This window comes from Pseudophryne corroboree, chromosome 10 (genome assembly GCF_028390025.1).
Source record: "Pseudophryne corroboree isolate aPseCor3 chromosome 10, aPseCor3.hap2, whole genome shotgun sequence".
NCBI classification, from domain to species: Eukaryota; Metazoa; Chordata; class Amphibia; order Anura; family Myobatrachidae; genus Pseudophryne; species Pseudophryne corroboree.
Window position 1 is genome coordinate 301,903,540 of NC_086453.1, and position 18,176 is coordinate 301,921,715.

General features: G+C 45.3%; 1 protein-coding gene across 2 annotated transcripts in view; it reads left to right on the forward strand.

Moving 5' to 3' along the window:
• Positions 1 to 18,176, forward strand: part of NPHP4 (nephrocystin 4) — a 720,559-nt gene that overhangs the window by 312,632 nt on the left and 389,751 nt on the right. The window lies entirely within an intron of this gene.

An 18,176-nucleotide genomic window follows, 5' to 3' on the forward strand; every position in this document is an offset into this window, starting at 1 on the left:
ATATGTACATGTGGCTGAGTGCGCCTGTGTGGGATTCCATTCTCCTGTATCACATATTGCTATCACTATATTCTGTACCCTGAGGGGCTAGGTGCCTCAGGGTCCCATATATATATATATATATATATACAGGGGCGGATCCAGAAGAAAATGAAAGGGGGGGCATAATATGGGAACAGTAATAGTTATATTTACATGCACCTAAGGCACGCGTGCTCCCAGATAAGGAGTGTGGTTCTCCTTTTGAAAAAAAATAAAAAAGAAGTGTCAGTGATCGCGCTGAGCCCAAAAAAAAGTGGGTCCCACGGACCCCTCACTTTTAAAAATTGGGGTACTATCTGTCCTTTTCTGGGTCCCATCGGAATGAAGGTTCATATTAATCTTATTAATTATTCAAATATAAAAACAGACTTGATTTGGACACTACAAAAGTATTGCGAGGGGGAGGAGGGGGTGACAATGCTGCTGGGCTGTGTAGCCAACAGGACACTCTGCCCCAGAGCTGTAACTAGACATTTCAGTGCCCTTTGGCAGAAAGTAAATTGGTGGTCCCCCTGCCATATTTCAAACCAAGGACCAAAAATTTAGGGGTGTGGCTTCATGGGGAAAGAGCATGGCCACATAACAGTACCAATTCACATTACACCACACAGGTAGAGCACATTATATACACATTGCACCAGGTAGAGCACGTTACACACATTGCGCCAGTTAGAACACCCTATACACATTGCGCCAGGTAGAGCACGTTACACACATTGCGCCAGTTAGAACACCCTATACACATTGCGCCAGGTAGAGCACGTTACACACATTGCACCAGGTAGAGCACGTTACACACACTGCACCAGATAGAGCACGTTATACACACTGCGCCAGGTAGAGCACGTTACACACACTGCGCCAGGTAGAGCACGTTACACACACTGCACCAGGTAGAGCATGTTATACACACTGCGCCAGGTAGAGCACATTATACACACTGCGCCAGGTAGAGCACGTTACACACACTGCGCCAGGTAGAGCACATTATACACACTGCGCCAGGTAGAGCACGTTACACACACTGCGCCAGGTAGAGCACGTTACACACACTGCGCCAGGTAGAGCACGTTACACACACTGCGCCAGGTAGAGCACATTATACACACTGCGCCAGGTAGAGCACGTTACACACACTGCGCCAGGTAGAACACGTTACACACACTGCGCCAGGTAGAACACGTTACACACACTGCGCCAGGTAGAACACGTTATACAGACAGAGCCAGGTAGAACACGTTATACACACTGCACCAGTTACAACACGTTATACACACTGCACCAGGTAGAGCACGCTATACAGATTGCGCCAGGTAGAGCACGTTATACACAATGCGCCAGGTAGAGCACGTTACACACACTGTGCCAGGTAGAGCACGTTACACACACTGCACCAGGTAGAGCACGTTATACAGATTGCGCATGCTAGAACACGTTATATAGATCCCAGATAAGGAGATCAGATACCCTTTTTGTACATTTTGGTTTTCACAAACGCGGCTGGCCTGCGAATAAGCAAACCTAGGCCAGATGGATTAGAATGGTGATTGCACAAGCTTATGCACAGGCTGGTCTTCCAGCTCCTGTTGCTATCAAAGCCCATTCTACCCGGTCTGTTGGACCTTCTTGGGCGGCCCGCTGCAGCGCTTCCGCTGAACAGTTGTGCAAGGTGGCTACGTGGTCCTCTGTGAACACGCACGTTTATCAGGTCCCCTCCCATGAGGAACTGCTTGAGGACATCCCGGATTTTATTCCCTGTGGAATACCAGTGTACCCCGCTTCAGAAAATGAGATTTATGGTAGACATACCATTGTTAAATCTCTTTCTGCGAGGTACATTGGATTCCATAGGGCGGCCACCCTGACGCACTTAGCTTCTTTGGGTTTATATGGCATTAGCCGCTAGTCCCTTCTCCTGTCATGAGAATGTGGTTCTATGTGACTAACATCTACCTGCTACTCTTTTACCTGCTACTGCATTGGACTAGTTTTTTGTTTTGTTTTTTCAAAATGTTTTTATTTTATTTTTTTTTCCTTTAAAACATTTTCAATACAATGCCAACAAAGCATTAAGTGGGATAATACTTAAGAGAACAATACAGTAGAAAATGATTGTAATACAAATTGTCGTATCCAAAATATAAAGACCGCATATTATCAAAACCTTTTGTAATCGATCAAGAAAAGAAGAGTAAAGGAGAATTTATTCTTCCAAGGAGAAAGAGTAGAGAGAAAGAAGAGAGAAGAGGAGAAGGAATAGAAGAGTAGGAAACGGCAAATGAACGTTTGTATGATGTAAAGAGAGGAAGGTGGGAAAGGGATCGCCTGTAGCCCCGTAACAAAAAAAAACAAAAAAAAGGGGGGGGGGGGGGGAAGGGGCACTAAGGAAATGGATGTTAACTCAATCGGATGGGAGGTTCAGATAGAAATACTGCAGTTTCATAGAGTTGTACGAAAACAATTATGAATCTGAGTTTTTGTTGAAATGTTTAAAGTGTCAATAAAAGAGTCCCAAATCTCAAAAAATTTCTCTATGCGTTGTTCTTTATGTAATGAAGTTTCCATCCAATCCATTTTGAATACATGAAAGAGTTTATCTTTAAACATTTGTAAGGAAGGAGGAGATGGATGTATCCATTGTTGTAATATGCATTTTTTTGCCACAGCTGATAAAATCAACAGTAGCTTGCGACAACCCGGAGATATTCTAGAAGTGGTTGTCAATATGCCAAAAACGGCCCATTCAGGGGACAATGGTAGAAAATTAACCAAGTCTGAAATAGCGAATTGTTTTATTTGAAGCCAGAATTTTTTGATATAAGTACAATCCCACAGACAGTGATAAAGAGTAGCTTCAGGTCGAGTGCATTTTGGACATGTCGAAGTGGAAGACATCCCCACTAACTGACAACGAGAAGGTGATAGGTATCCTCTATAAAAGATTTTAAAAAACATTTCCTGGTACATAATGGTTGGAAGGGTACGATTGGAATATTAAAGCGCTTTTAGAATGGTTGCTTCACTAAGATCAGGAAAGTGTCTCTGCCATCTGGTGATGCCTGTATCGTAGTGGCCTTCATAATATGGTGTCCGCAATATTTTATAGAACCTTGAAATAGCTCCTTTAGTGTTAGATGTAGATCGAAGGGAGATATCCAACTGGTTCCTCCAGTCCATGGGAGAAAGACAAGAGGTCACTTTAGAGACGTAATGCTGTGCTTGCAAAAAGGCTAAATTGTGAATTTTTAAGAAAGAAAATTTAGATTGAGCCTGAGTAAAAGTAAGAGTACGTTGTATGGTTGTATCAGTAAGTTGATGAATTGTGGTAAGCCCCTGTTGGGCCCACAAAGAAAAGGGGCCAGATGCCAAACCATGTTGAAAGTTTACATTGCCAAGCCAAGGAAGAAACAAAGAGTACGAGGCGTTAAGTTTCCATTTATTACGAATTGTATGCCAAACTGACCATGCTGACATTAAGAAAGGGTTGTCTAGTACTCCTGCTGGTATGTCGGATTTATGGAGGTGTAAAAAACAAACTAAATCTATATTGGTTAGGAAGGACTGTTCTACTAAATAATTGGAATATAATTCAGAATGTGAGATCCAATCCTTAATATGCCTGCATACAGCAGCATAATTATAGATTTCCATATTTGGAAAATTAATACCTCCTTCTGATTTAGTTCTTTGTAGCAATCGGAGAGTAAGGCGAGGTTTAATTTTTTTCCAAATAAATTGTCTGAAAGCTGCACCAATTCGTTTAAGATCCGTCTTGGTAAACACGAGTGGTAGAACCTGAATAAGATACAGCAGCTTCGGGAAGGTAATCATCTTTATAAGGTTGGCTCTTCCTAGAAAAGATAGCTTTAAATGTTGCCACCCGTCCAATTCTTTAAGGACTGTATCAATAGTACTTTTAATATTAATGGTATATAAATCATAAATATTTCTAGGGAGGCGAATCCCTAAGTAAGAGATGTAAGCATCTGCCCATTTCAGATCACCAACCGATAATGTATTTCTACGAAAGGAAGCGCTTAGGGCCATGATGGTAGATTTGGAGTGATTTATGGTAAAACCTGATATCCTACCAAAATCTTCTAGTTTAGAGAGAAGGGGCATTAAACATTCGTGTGGATTAGAGATAAACAGGAGAAGGTCATCTGCAAAAGCAGCTATCTTGATTTCTGTATTGTCATAGGACATACCTCGGAAAAGGGGCCAGGATTGGAGAACTCTTAACAAAGGATCTAATGCAAGATTGAAAAGTAAGGGGGATAAAGGGCATCCCTGTCGAGTTCCCCTAAACATTTGAATAGGATCACCTAAAAGTCCATTGATTAATAATTTTGTCTTGGGGGAGCTATATAGATATTTGAGTAGATTAATAAAGGAAGAACCAAACCCTCGTTGTTGTAATATAGCATATAAATGTGGCCATAAAACTTTATCAAAAGCTTTTTCGGCATCTAAACTCAACAATATATTAGTGGAGTGGCCTTGAGTTGTTGAAGAATATAAAGCCGCTATTGCCATGCGGACATTGCGAACCATGTTCCTGCCATGAGTAAATCCAGATTGGTGGGGTGTCAGGAGAGAAGGAAGGATTGTTTGCAAGCGAAAAGCCAGAATTTTGTAATCCTGATTCAGGAGAGTAATGGGTCTATATGAGGCTACTAAATCAGGGTTTTTATTGGGTTTCAATAATAATATGGTATAGGAATCATTAAATGTAGGGTAATTAAGTTTTCCCTCCTGAATCTGTTTGAAAACATGAGTCATGGAAGGAATATGCATTGGACTAGTTAACGAAACTGAGCTCCAGTGCCTGGAGGCGGGGTTATAGAGGAGGCGGTGCAATGCATCCTGGGAACAGTCAAAGCTTTAGCTTGTTGGTGCCTCGGATCAGGATCCAACTCTACACCCCAATGTTATTCCCTGTGGAATCCAGTGTACCTCGCAGAAAGAGATTTAACTATGGTAAGTCTACCATAAATCTCATTTTTCCTTTTTCTTCTGAGGATAGGAAAAAGTGGGAAAGTCCACCGATAGTGGATGCATCAGTATCCAGGCTGTCACGGAAAATAGTGTTGCCTTTCCCTGGTGCAGCCTCCCTGAAAGACACAGCTGATCATAAGATTGAGACTACACTCAAATCCTTGTACACAGCTGCTGGGGTGGCTCAGAGACCCACTATGGCATGTGCATGGATTACTAAAGCCATTGCTAAATGGTCGAGTAACCTTATTGAAGGGTTGGATTCCTATTCTAGGGGTAGATTGTGTTACTCCTGCAGCATATACAGGACTCTGTAAATTTTATGGTGGAAGCCATAAAAGAAGTAGGTTTGCTTAATGCACGCACCACTGCTATGGCAGTATCAGCACACAGGAGCTTATGGTTACGCCAGTGGACTGCGGACGCGGACTCCAGGAAAGGCGTGGAAGACCTACCCTTCACAGGAGTGGCCTTATTTGGAGATGAACTGGACAAATAGATCTCCAAAGCTACTGCGAGTAAGTCCACATATCTTCCTTCTGCAGCTCCCCCAATCGAGAAGACCTACCCAGGACGTACCCTACAGTCCTTTCGGACTGCCAAGTTTAAGGGCAAAGTCTGAGGATCTTCTTCTGCCAACAGAGGCGCTAGAGGTAATTCACGCAAACCAGCAACTGCCGGTTCTCAGGAACAGAGCTCCAGTTCTGCTTCCTCAAATCCTTCTGCATGACGGTGGACCGCGTGGCCTGGAAGACTGGCAGGTGGGACTAAGAAATTTCAGTCACATCTGGAAAACATCATGCCAGGATCCCTGGGTCATAGATCTTATTTCCCAGGGCTACAGACTGGAGTTTCAGGAGCTTCCACCTTACAGATTCTTCAAATCAGGCTTACCTGCTTCACAAGAGGCAAGTATAACCTTACAGGATGCCATTCAAAAACTGGCACAGACTCAAGTCATTTTTCCAGTTCTTGTTTGTAGTACTGAAACCGGACGGTTCGGTGAGACTGATTTTGAATTTAAAATCGTTGAACCCATACTTACGAGTGTTCAAATTCAAGATGGAGTCTCTGAGAGCAGTGATCTCAGGTCTGGAGGATGGGGAATTCCTAGTGTCTCTGGATATCAAGGATGCGTACCTTCACATTCCGATCTGGCCGCTTCACCAGGCTTATCTACGCTTTGCACTACATGACTATCACTACCAGTTCCAGGCCCTGCCATTTGGTCTTTCCACGGCACAGAGGGTGTTCACCAAGGTGATGGCAGAGATGATGTTTCTCCTTCGCAAGCAGTTAACATAATACCGTACCTGGAAAGGTTGTTGATCAGCATCGGTCTCACAACCAAACTACTCCTGGATCACGGGTAGATTCTAAATCTCCCGAAATCTCATTTAGAGCTAACTCGGAGGCTCAAATTTCTAGTAATGATACTGGACACAGAGTCGCAGAAAGTTTTTCTTCCGTTGGAAAAGGCATTGGTAATGCAGTCGATGGTTCGGGATGTCCTGAAGCCAACTCGGATATCGGTGCATCTATGCATTCGCCTTCTGGGGAAAATGGTGGCCTCTTACGAGGCGCTTCAGTACAGAAGGTTTCATGCGAGGCCCTTCCAGCTGGATCTGTTGAACAAATGGTCCGGATCGCATCTTCACATGCACCAGAGGTTCCGTCTGTCGCCAAAGGCCAGGATCTCCCTTCTGTGGTGGCTACAGACTTTTCACCTAATCGAGGGCCGAAGGTTCGGGATTCAGAATTGGATTCTGCTAACCACAGGCGCAAGTCTCAGAGGTTGGGGAGAGGTCACCCAGTGGGTGCAGTTTCAAGGAAGAGGGTCAAGTCAGGAAGTCATCCTTCCAATCAACATTCTGGAACTCAGGGCTGTATACAACACCCTTCTGCAGGCCTCATATCTTCTTCAAGATCGGGCCATTCTGCCAGGAACGTACATAAACCGACAGTTAGGAACGAAAACAGAGCAGCAATTTCAGAGGTGTCAAGAATTCTCCTCTGGACAGAAAAACACACTGTGGCGTTGTCGGCGGTCTTCATTCTGGAAGTAGACAAATGGGAAGCAGACTTCCTCAGCAGACACGAACTGCACCCGGGGGAGTGGGGCCTTCACCCGGAGGTGTTCAGGTGCTTGACACGTCTATGGGGATGTCCACAAATCGACATGATGGCCTGTCTCAACAAGAAGCTCAAGCGGTATTGTTCCAGGTCGAGAGGCCCACAGGCAGTGGCAGTGGACGCTCCTACAACTCCATGGGTATAACAGATGGTGTACGTGTTCCCTCCACTTCTGCTTATCCCAAAAATTCTCTAAAAGAATAAAAAGGGAAAAAGTTCAAGTAATTCTCATTGCTCCGGACTGGCCAAGAAGGGCCTGGTACGCGGACCTTCTGGCGGACCTTCTGGGGATGCTCCTGAAAGATCCGTGGCCTCTACCTCTTCGCGAGGATCTCCTGCAACAGGGGCCATTCGTCTATCAAGACTTAACACGGCTACGTTTGACGGCATGGAAGTTAAGTGGCTGATTCTAGCCAGGAGAGAGATTCCTGACAAGGTCATCCCGACTATGATCCAAGCCAGGAAGGGCGTAACGTCTAAACATTACCACGGTATTTGGAAGAAATACGTCTCTTGTTGTAAGAGCAGAAAATACTCTGCGGTGGAATTTCATCTAGGACGTTTCCTGCTTTTTCTGCAGTCAGGTGTGGATGTGGGCCTATGTCTGGGCTGTATAAAAGTCCAGATTTTGGCCTTGTCCATTTTCTTTCAGAAACAATTGGCGTCTCTTCCTGAGGTCCAGACGTTCTTGAGAGGGGTTCTGCACATCCAGCCTCCCTTTGTGCCTCCCACGGCACCTTAGGATCTCAATTTGGTGCTGCAGTTCCTCCAACCAATTGTGGTTCCGGTTGTGATAGACACCTCTGTTATGTACTTCAAAGTCTTTGGATGTTGTGAGGGCTTTGAAGGTGTATGTGAAGAGAACAGCTTGTCATAGGAGTCCGACTTCAAAGCAGTCTATTGCACGTTGGATCAGGCTCACTATCCAGCATGCTTATTCCATGGCAGGATTGCCGATTCCTAAATCTGTACAGGCCCACTCGACTATGTCAGTGGGTTCTTCTTGGGCGGCTGCCAGCGGTGTCTCGGCGTTACAGCTCTGCCGAGCAGCTACTTGGTCGGATTCGAACACGTTTGTAAAGTTCTATAGGTTCGATACCTTGACCTCTGAGGACCTTCAGTTTGGTCAATCAGTTCTGCAGGACCCCCAGCACCGGGTTTGGGAGCTTTGGTACTTCCCCATGGTACTAAATGGATCCCCAGTATCCTCTAGGATGTAAGAGAAAATAGGATTTTAATTATCTACCGGTAAATCCTTTTCTCGTCTGTAAAGGATACTGGGCGCCCGCCCAGTGCTTCGTTCGTCCTGCACTGTTAGTTGGTTAAGTTATGTTGCTTGGTTCAGCTGTTGCTGTTCCTGTTCCAAGTTTGGTTAGCATGGCTTTCCTCTTGTTTGCGTGTGCTGGTTGGGAATCTTACCACTATCCTTTTATATCCTTCTCTCAAAATATGTCCATCTCTGCGGGCCCAGTTTCCTAGACTGATTCTGGTAGGAGGGGCATAGAGGGAGGAGCCAGTCCACACTATCAAATTCTTAAAGTGCCCATGGCTCCTAGTAGACCCATCTATACCCCATGGTACTAAATGGATCCCCATTATCCTCTACGGACTACGAGAAAAGGATTTACCAATAGCTAATTAAAATCTTATTTTTAAAATGCACACAGCATACCTATGGTCACAGTGATTTGACAGTGCATACAAAATGTGCACTATATTGAATCCTAAGTAGACACATGGCTACATGCCTAATAACAGGCATTTAGGGCCGGCACACACAGGTGGCGTTTTTCTGCAGCACCTGGAATTTTTTTTGTTTTAATCAGTCTTACTTGCAACTTTCTTCTCTCCTCAGCATCACCTGTCCACCCCTATCTCCCCCTCACGTCCCTAAGCACCTACAGTCACACACTCCTTTATTTGAGGCACACATTTCAGAGTACACTCATACTTCCCATACAGGAGCAAATAGCTCCATGAGTAAGGTGTCTGACTGGTTCAAAAAAGTATGGGTACGAAAGTACTGTGAAAAGTGTGCTTTAAATAAAGGACGATGTGACAGAAGGTCCTATGACTGCTAAGAAATGTATGATTTAAAATAGCAGATAATATAAATAAATGACAAAGAGCTCTCAAAATAAGTGAATAAATGATGGTATTTGAGGATTGGTGTCCAAATCCATCTTCTAGGGAGTGTTCTGTCAGTATAGGTGTACGATAAATGTATATGTGTGTGTTTGTGTGTATGTGTATATATGTATACACTGCTCAAAAAAATAAAGGGAACCATTAAACAACCCAATGTAACTCCAAGTCAATCACACTTCTGTGAAATCAAACTGTCCACTTAGGAAGCAACACTGATTGACAATCAATTTCACATGCTGTTGTGCAAATGGAATAGACAACAGGTGGAAATTATAGGCAATTAGCAAGACACCCCCAATAAAGGAGTCGTTCTGCAGGTGGTGATCACAGACCACTTCTCAGCTCCTATGCTTTCTGGTTGATGTTTTGGTCACTTTTGAAAGCTGGCAGTGCTTTCACTCTAGTGGTAGCATGAGACGGAGTCTACAACCCACACAAGTGGCTCAGGTAGTGCAGCTCATCCAGGATGGCACATCAATGCGAGCTGTGGCAAGAAGGTTTGCTGTGTCTGTCAGCGTAGTGTCCAGAGCATGGAGGCGCTACCAGGAGACAGGCCAGTACATCAGGAGACGTGGAGGAGGCCGTAGGAGGGCAACAACCCAGCAGCAGGACCGCTACCTGCGCTTTGTGCAAGGAGGAACAGGAGGAGCACTGCCAGAGCCCTGCAAAATGACCTCCAGCAAGCCACAAATGTGCATGTGTCTACTCAAACGATCAGAAACAGACTCCATGAGGGTGGTATGAGGGCCCGACGTCCACAGGTGGGGGTTGTGCTTACAGCCCAACACCGTGCAGGACGTTTGGCATTTGCCAGAGAACACCAAGATTGGCAAATTCGCCACTGGCGTCCTGTGCTCTTCACAGATGAAAGCAGGTTCTCACTGAGCACATGTGACAGACGTGACAGAGTCTGGAGACGCCAAGGAGAATGTTCTGCTGCCTGCAACATCCTCCAGCATGACCGGTTTGGCAGTGGGTCATTATTGGGTTGGGGTGGCATTTCTTTGCGGGGCCGCACAGCCCTCCATGTGCTCGCCAGAGGTAGCCTGACTGCCATTAGGTACTGAGATGAGATCCTCAGACCCCTTGTGAGACCATATGCTGGTGTGGTTGGCCTTGGGTTCCTCCTTATGCAAGACAATGCTAGACCTCATGTGGCTGGAGTGTGTCAGCAGTTCCTGCAAGACGAAGGCATTGATGGTATGGACTGGCCCGCCCGTTCCCCAGACCTGAATACAATTGAGCACATCTGGGACATCATGTCTCGCTCCATCCATTGCACCCCAGACTGTCCAGGAGTTGGCTGATGCTTTAGTCCAGGTCTGGGAGGAGATCCCTCAGGAGACCATCCGCCACCTCATCAGGAGCATGCCCAGGCGTTGTAGGGAGGTCATACAGGCACGTGGAGGCCACACACACACTACTGAGCCTCATTTTGACTTGTTTTAAGAACATTACATCAAAGTTGGATCAGCCTGTAGTATGTTTTTCCACTTTAATTTTGAGTGTGACTCCAAATCCAGACCACCATGGGTTAATAAATTTGATTTCCATTGATAATTTTTGTGTGATTTTGTTGTCAGCACATTCAACTATGTAAAGAACAAAGTATTTAATAAAAATATTTCATTCATTCAGATCTAGGATGTGTTATTTTAGTGTTCCCTTTATTTTTTTGAGCAGTGTGTGTGTATGTATATATATATATATATATATATATATATATATATATACTATAACGAGGTGTGCAGAGCAACCTACGGAGGGCACCACAGCAACCAGGAGTGCCGGGCTAATTGGCTGTACTATGCCCACCTCGTTATAGTAGCGGAATTCGGCGTCACTCCGCAGACTCAATAACTTGCAGTATAAACGTATTTATTTGCCAACGTCGTTTCGGGTGTCACCCGGTCATCAGGGACAAGCGTTCGAACGCTTGTCCCTGATGACGGGGTAACACCCGAAACGACGTTGGCAAATAAATAAGTGTGCCGCCGAATTCCGCTATTAAATATAAATATATATATATATATATATATATATATATACACAAAAATAGGGAATCCCACACTCTCACCCAACCTTGATAACCACTTGGGTGCCAAATTAGAGTCCAAACCACACAGGGGAAGGACCCATAATACAGTGCAGTGTTTTTCACAATAGTGAAAATGATAGCACTCTCCAGACTTCTATAATGATAATATAAAGAAATCATTCAAGAAAAAATAACGAGAGAAAAAAACATCTCACAGTTCCAAATGGTTACAAGTTCACCGACGTTTTGGTCCAACACCAGGACCTTTTTCAAGGTGCACCAACGTAGTCACAAGTATCAAAAGATATCAACAATCAGCAGCAGGGAACTGGAACTGAGGACTGCGCCTCCCAGACCCCTGTTAAATACCCTTATCAATCAGTAAAAATGGCGCCAATCCTGCCCAAGTGGGCAGGTAGATGCGTTCCACTAGTGGAGCGCAAAATGTCACTTCCGGCGGAACCGGAAGTTCGTTTGCACTATAAACTACTAGTAAATACAGTCTAATGTGGCTAACTTCAAAGCCCTATATGGTATAGAATGCGAAACGTACAGTGCTAGACTGGCCACTGAGAAAAGAACCAAATGTGTGAGGTCGCGCGGCTATACATACAATGGAAATAAAAAATGGAAAGTGTAAATATATTGGATAGGGACCACTACTACCAGGTGACTCAGGATGTGGCACAGAAACCAAAACAAACCAAAAAGCAATCACAGTCACATGTTAAATAGAGCATATTGGGAAGCACGCACAATAGTGTAATATAGTTAATCTCCAGTGAATACAAAAAAATTTTTTTTTTGTTTAATCAGGTTTTTATTAAGGATTTTCAATGTATAAACAGAAGAAGGGGGAAACACCCATATATATACAGGCAGAAAAACATCCATATCAACAGTGTACAATAATAATTACAAGTCTAGTCGTACAGATGTCAAAGGGAGGGTATTCAACTCCATGGAGATGAATGGATGCAATAGGGGTAGAATATACCAAGTAATATAGAAAATGGAGTTGTTCTACCTTAGGTAAAAGTGTTTTCATATGCAGTGCTTATATAGATTAATTGAATAAGAGAGTAAAAGAATAGGAGCGCCCGAGGGCAATAAGATAGAAATAGAGAGAAGTGAGAAGTAGGAGAGGGAGAGGGTAAGAAAAGGAAAGATGGGGTTGTAGAAGTTGGGGTAGGGGGGGGGGGGGGGTTACCACTTAACAAGTCAATGGGATGTAGAGAATTAAGATTTCAGTTATCATCCAGGGGAGTGGCTAAGTAAGCCTGGGAGGTTTTGTATTCCAACCAGGGGGACCATGTAAATTCGAATTCACGAGATTTGCCTATCGATGTGAGGAACAAGTCTTCCATTCTCATAAAATAATTCAATTTAGTGAACCATGTACGACACGTAGGAGGGTTGTGGGATCTCCATCTAGCCGGGATAGCCGCACGTGCTGCATTGCTTAAGTGTCGTAGCAGGGAGTGTTTGTGTTGAGATATTGGGATTGTAGAGTGGTTGATAAGCCAGAAAGCTGGGTCATGAGGGGTTTGGGTCTTAAGAATGATCTGAGAGATGCGTATAACTTCCTGCCAAAAGGGTTGGATTAGTGAGCATGTCCACCAGATATGTAAAAGAGTGCCAGATGAGGAGGAGCATCGCCAACATAGAGCCGACGAGGATGGGTACATAGCATGGAGGAGGGAGGGGTGTCTGTACCATCTCGTCATAACTTTATATTGAGTCTCTCTTACTTGGACACAGACAGAGCTTGTATGGGTTTTTAAGCATATTTTTTCCCAATCTCTACACGACAGAGAGATGCCCAGGTCTCTTTCCCATGCCACAGCAAAAGATGGAGTGTCTGTAGGTTGGGAGTGGCAGGCAATTTTGTAAAGCGCGGAAATAGTGTGGGTTGGGTCATGTACGGCAACGCAAAGTTTCTCAAAAAGGGTCATCTCTCTGGCGGCGTTTTGGAGTCTAGAGTTGGATATTAGGAAATGTCTTATTTGCAAGAATTTCCAAAAGTCCTGTTGGGGGATGTCCCACTTCGCCTTGAGTTCTGAGAATTGTTTGACTCCAGTTGATGACACCATCTGGCCAACCCTGAACAAACCTGCTGAAGCCCAATGTGAAAAGTGGGCTGGGTTGATTCCCGGTGCAAATTCAGGGTTGGCCAGAAAGGACGTTAGGGGGCTGAATTTAGAAGAGATGTAAGGTAATGTGCGCAATGATTTCCACGTAGTAAGTGTAGGAGTAATGGTGGGGTGGGGGAGGAGCAGTTTGGGGAGGGAGGGGAGCCAGGGAAATATTTCTGGGAATTGTTGTATGTATAGGCCCTCCAACTTCACCCATTGTTTAAGTTCGCGGTATCTTGTCCAATCTATGATTCTATTCAAAAGGATGGCATGGTAATAATTTTTTATGTCAGGAAGCTTAAGGCCGCCACTTACAATCGGCTTTGTCAATTGGAAGCTACGAATCCTAGGTCTCCTACGTTGCCAGACAAATTGTCGAATCAAGAGTGAGATTGATCAAAACCAGGTCTCCGGGATGCGGATCGGAAGGGTCTGCATCAAATATAATAATTTAGGGAGGGTGTTCATCTTAACTACATTTATTCTTCCGAACCAGGATAAAAGTTTCATGTTCCATCTGGAGTAGTCATTCTGAATCGTGTGTAGTAGGGGTAAGTAATTTAAAGGGAACAATTGGGATTCGTTGGCGCTCAATTTAACACCGAGGTATGTTATGTGGGAAGATTGCCACGCGAAAGGAAAAGAGCGTTTAAGGGCTGCGACGGAGTCTACAGGAGCAGAAATGTTAAGGGCACTAGATTTATTATAATTAATTTTAAAGTTGGAAAGATGTCCAAATAGATCAAGTTCTTTCATTAGGTGTGGGAGGGAGTCAGTGGGATGTGAAATTATGGCCAGGAGGTCGTCGGCAAACAAGGCGAGCTTATATTCACTATCACCTACGGTGAAACCTTTGATAGCCTGATTTGCCCGAATGGACCTGGCTAATGCCTCAATACATAGCACGAAGATCAAAGGAGATAGTGGGCAGCCCTGTCTGGTGCCGTTGCTTATGGGGAATGGGTCTGACAGGGTGCCGTTTACGCGAACCCTTGCCGTCGGGGAGTCATATAGGGCCATTATCCAGGTGAGTGCATTATGACCTAAGCCTATGTGCTCCAAGATGGTTTCCATAAATTTCCAACTGACCCTATCAAATGCCTTTTCGGCGTCAGTGGAGAGTAGGATGGTAGGGGTAGTACTGTGGGAAGCTAGGTGAATGAGGTTGAGAATTTTGGTAGTGTTGTCTTTGGCCTCTCGGCCCAAGACAAAACCCACCTGGTCACTATGGACTAGGAGAGGGATCAGCACGTTAAGTCTGTTCGCCAGAATCTTTGCATAAATTTTAAGATCTACGTTGAGAAGGGAGATGGGTCTGTAGCTGGAGCAGGCCAAAGGATCTTTGCCCTGTTTCGGTATAACCGACACGTGGGCCTCCAATGAGTCACGGGAGAAGTGGGAGCCAGATGTAATTGAGTTGAATGCACGGAGAAGGAGAGGAATCAATTTATCTTTAAACACCTTGTAGTATGCTATAGTGAAGCCGTCAGAGCCAGGACTTTTCCCCGACTTCATAGAGGAGATGGCCCGGTTTAACTCTTGGGTGGTGAAAGGAGCTTCCAGTATATTTAGCTCCGAGGTTGGGAGAACAGGGTAATCGATGGACTTTAGATAGTCTCTTATTTTTTGGTGTGAAAGGAGGGGATCTACAGCAGGGGAAGCGTTCTCTAGATTGTAGAGCAAGGTGTAGAATTGTGCGAAGCAAGCCCCAATCTCAAGTGATTTAAATTTGGGGGTCCCTCTGGCGTCTTTCACCGAGCCAATAAATGAAGCCGAGTGTTGGGCTTGTATAGCATGAGCCAGGACTCGACCAGGTTTATTGCCCCACTGGTAATACTTCTGTTTACATTTACGGATGGAGTGAATTATATTGTTAGAGAGAAGTTTATTCAGCTGGGAGCGAGCTTCTGATAGCTCTACTAGGGTCACATCTGACAGTGATACTTTGTGGGCTGTCTCAAGGGTATGGATTTTATGTAAAATGCCTAAGATCAGGGCCTGCCTCTGTTTCTTTTTGTGGGTGCCCAGTTGTATCAGCTTGCCGCGAAGGACACATTTATGCGCCTCCCACACGGTGAGGTGGGAGACATCATCCGTGACGTTTGTGGCAATGTAGTCGTCTAGAGTCTTGTCTAAGGTTTCTTTACAGAGTGTGTCATATAGAAGAGACTCATTGAGTCTCCAGGTCCATTGTTTATGAGAGCCGTGAGGGAGGGTCAAGGTCAAAGTCACCGGGGCATGGTCAGACCATGTGATAGAGCCAATGGTGGCGTCTATAAGAAGTGGGAGGTGTCTATGGCTAAGGAATAAGTAGTCAATGCGGGAATAAACCTTATGAGGGTGTGAATAAAAGGAGTAGTCGCGTCCTGAGGGATTAAGGGTTCTCCAAGAGTCGGCCAGTTGCCGTGTGTGAAGTAGGTGTTTAACACGGCGGTATTTAGATGCCACAAATCTGGAGGCTTGAGTTGAGGTGTCGGTATTGGGGTCTAATGTCCAGTTAAAGTCACCACCTACAACCGTGATACCTTGTAACAGAGAATCTAATTTCGGGAGGTAGGAGTTAAAGAAGGATAGCTGGGCCTGGTTTGGGGCGTAAATCACCGCAAAAGTAAATATTTGCTCAGAGATCTTACAGGTCAAAACAAGGAACCTTCCCGGTACTACTCTGTGTATAACAACGTCTGAGATACGTAAGTCTCTGGAGAAAACAATAGCCACCCCTTTGGATTTGCTGCCTGGGGTGTTACTGTAAAACGCTACTGGGAAATAGCGATTGGTGATGGAGGGATTACGGATTCCAACCTTGAAATGGGTCTCCTGCACTAATGCAACATCTGTTCTCTCAGATCTTAACAGACGTAAAAGGCTAGATCTCTTCTCCGGTGAGTTGAGACCTCGTGCATTAAGGGACAGCACTTTAATCTTCCCTGGGGAACTCATGGTGGGTTGAAGTAGAACATTTTCCTAGAAACCTTGAAGTGGAAGGAGGGGGAAAAGAGAGAAGGAAGAGCAAGCATGGAAAAAGAGATAAAAGAGAAAGAAATATAAAAACAATGTAATAACATCAGCAAAAGACCCGCAGGAGAGAGACTGAACCGTAATCTCGTCAGTCTCCCTACCGGCATGTAGCCAGAGGCGGGTGTTGTATGGGGGATGGGTCGCAACCCGAACCATGATAACAGTAATAACATATTTAAACTGACACAGTGAAAAGGGGGGGGAGAAAGAAAGAAGAAGGGAGATGGCCAGAGGGGGGGGGGGGGGGGGTTAAGGGCAGCAGCTAAAGCCTCCGCCCCCTCCACCTGCCGGTCAGCCCAATCACGAATATTAACCATCTATCAAAAACCTCTGTAAATAACTAGAGATCGATATGTAACTTGGTTGTGGACCCTATGAGAGGAAAAAATTACCCTCTAACAATGCATTAACAGCAAGCAAGCCTGTAGGAGGGGAATAACAATATCAGTCAAATGGGTCCATTATAGCTAATCGGTTTTGGAAGGAGATGTATTAGACTGGGGTCTCTTCCCAGTACCTCGAACCTCTTGCCATGGTTGCTCGTTGGAAGCCCGGTTATGAGGGGGTATATCCGGAAGAGGAAACTCCCAGTCTGGAATGGACAATGGAGGAAGGCCTAGGGAGGTGCAAAACGGAGTCAGGCCTGTGTGGGAAGATAGGGTGTACCATTTCCCGGAGGAGCAGACTTGAATGTGAAATGGAAATCCCCAACGGTAGCGAAGTTGACGTTTCCGCAGCTCATCTGTCAGGGGTTTCAGGGATTTCCGCTGCTGTAGTGTGTACCAGGAAAGGTCTTGGTAGAGGCTTATAGTGCAGCCATTGAAGTCGATACTATCAAGTTGCCTGGCTTTGAACATGATCTCCTCCTTTTGGGCGAAGTAATGGAGTCGGCATATGACGTCACGAGGTCGGTCAGTGGCTAGGCCCCTCGGTCTAAGGGCTCTGTGGGCTCTGTCGAAGGTGATGACATTATCCGAATTTGCTCCCAAGAGTTTGTTAAATATCTTGGACAGGGCATCTACTAGACCAGACTGGGAAACCTCCTCCGGGAGACCACGGACTCTGATGTTGTTCCGTCTGCCCCTGTTGTCGATATCCGTCATTCTGGACTGTAAAGCCCGGATTTCTTTGGATTGAGCGAGGACAGAATCCCTCAGCTGGGACATACAGGAAGCACTGGCTACTTGGTCTTCCTCTAGAGTAACCACTCGGTCGGATAGGTGGGAAATGTCGCTTTTGATGGAAGCGAGCTCGTTCCTGATAGTGTCTTGCAGGTCTTGTTTTGTGGGAAGGGACCTCATGAAGGTTAGGATATCCCGGAGTTCGCGACTACTAGCTACCGAGGGGTCAGCCATCTCGTCAGCTGGATTCGAAGTCGGAGAAGCAGAGGGGGAGGTCTGGGAGCGGGGAGAGGAACGGCTCTCCATCTGTGGGGAAATCGTGGGATGGAGGAAGGGCCTCAGGTCTGCTTGAGACCTCGTGACTTTCCGTGATTGGTTGTTTTTGCTCCGTCTAGAGGATTTCGAGGCACGTCTCATATTCTAGAGAGGGACAGTGTGGAGGGTGTTTGCAAGTAGCTCAAGATGTGTCAGGATCAGCAGGATACATTCGGCAACATGGCTCTTAGGAGGCGGTCATCCCCCCGTGGCCTGGTATCAGATTGC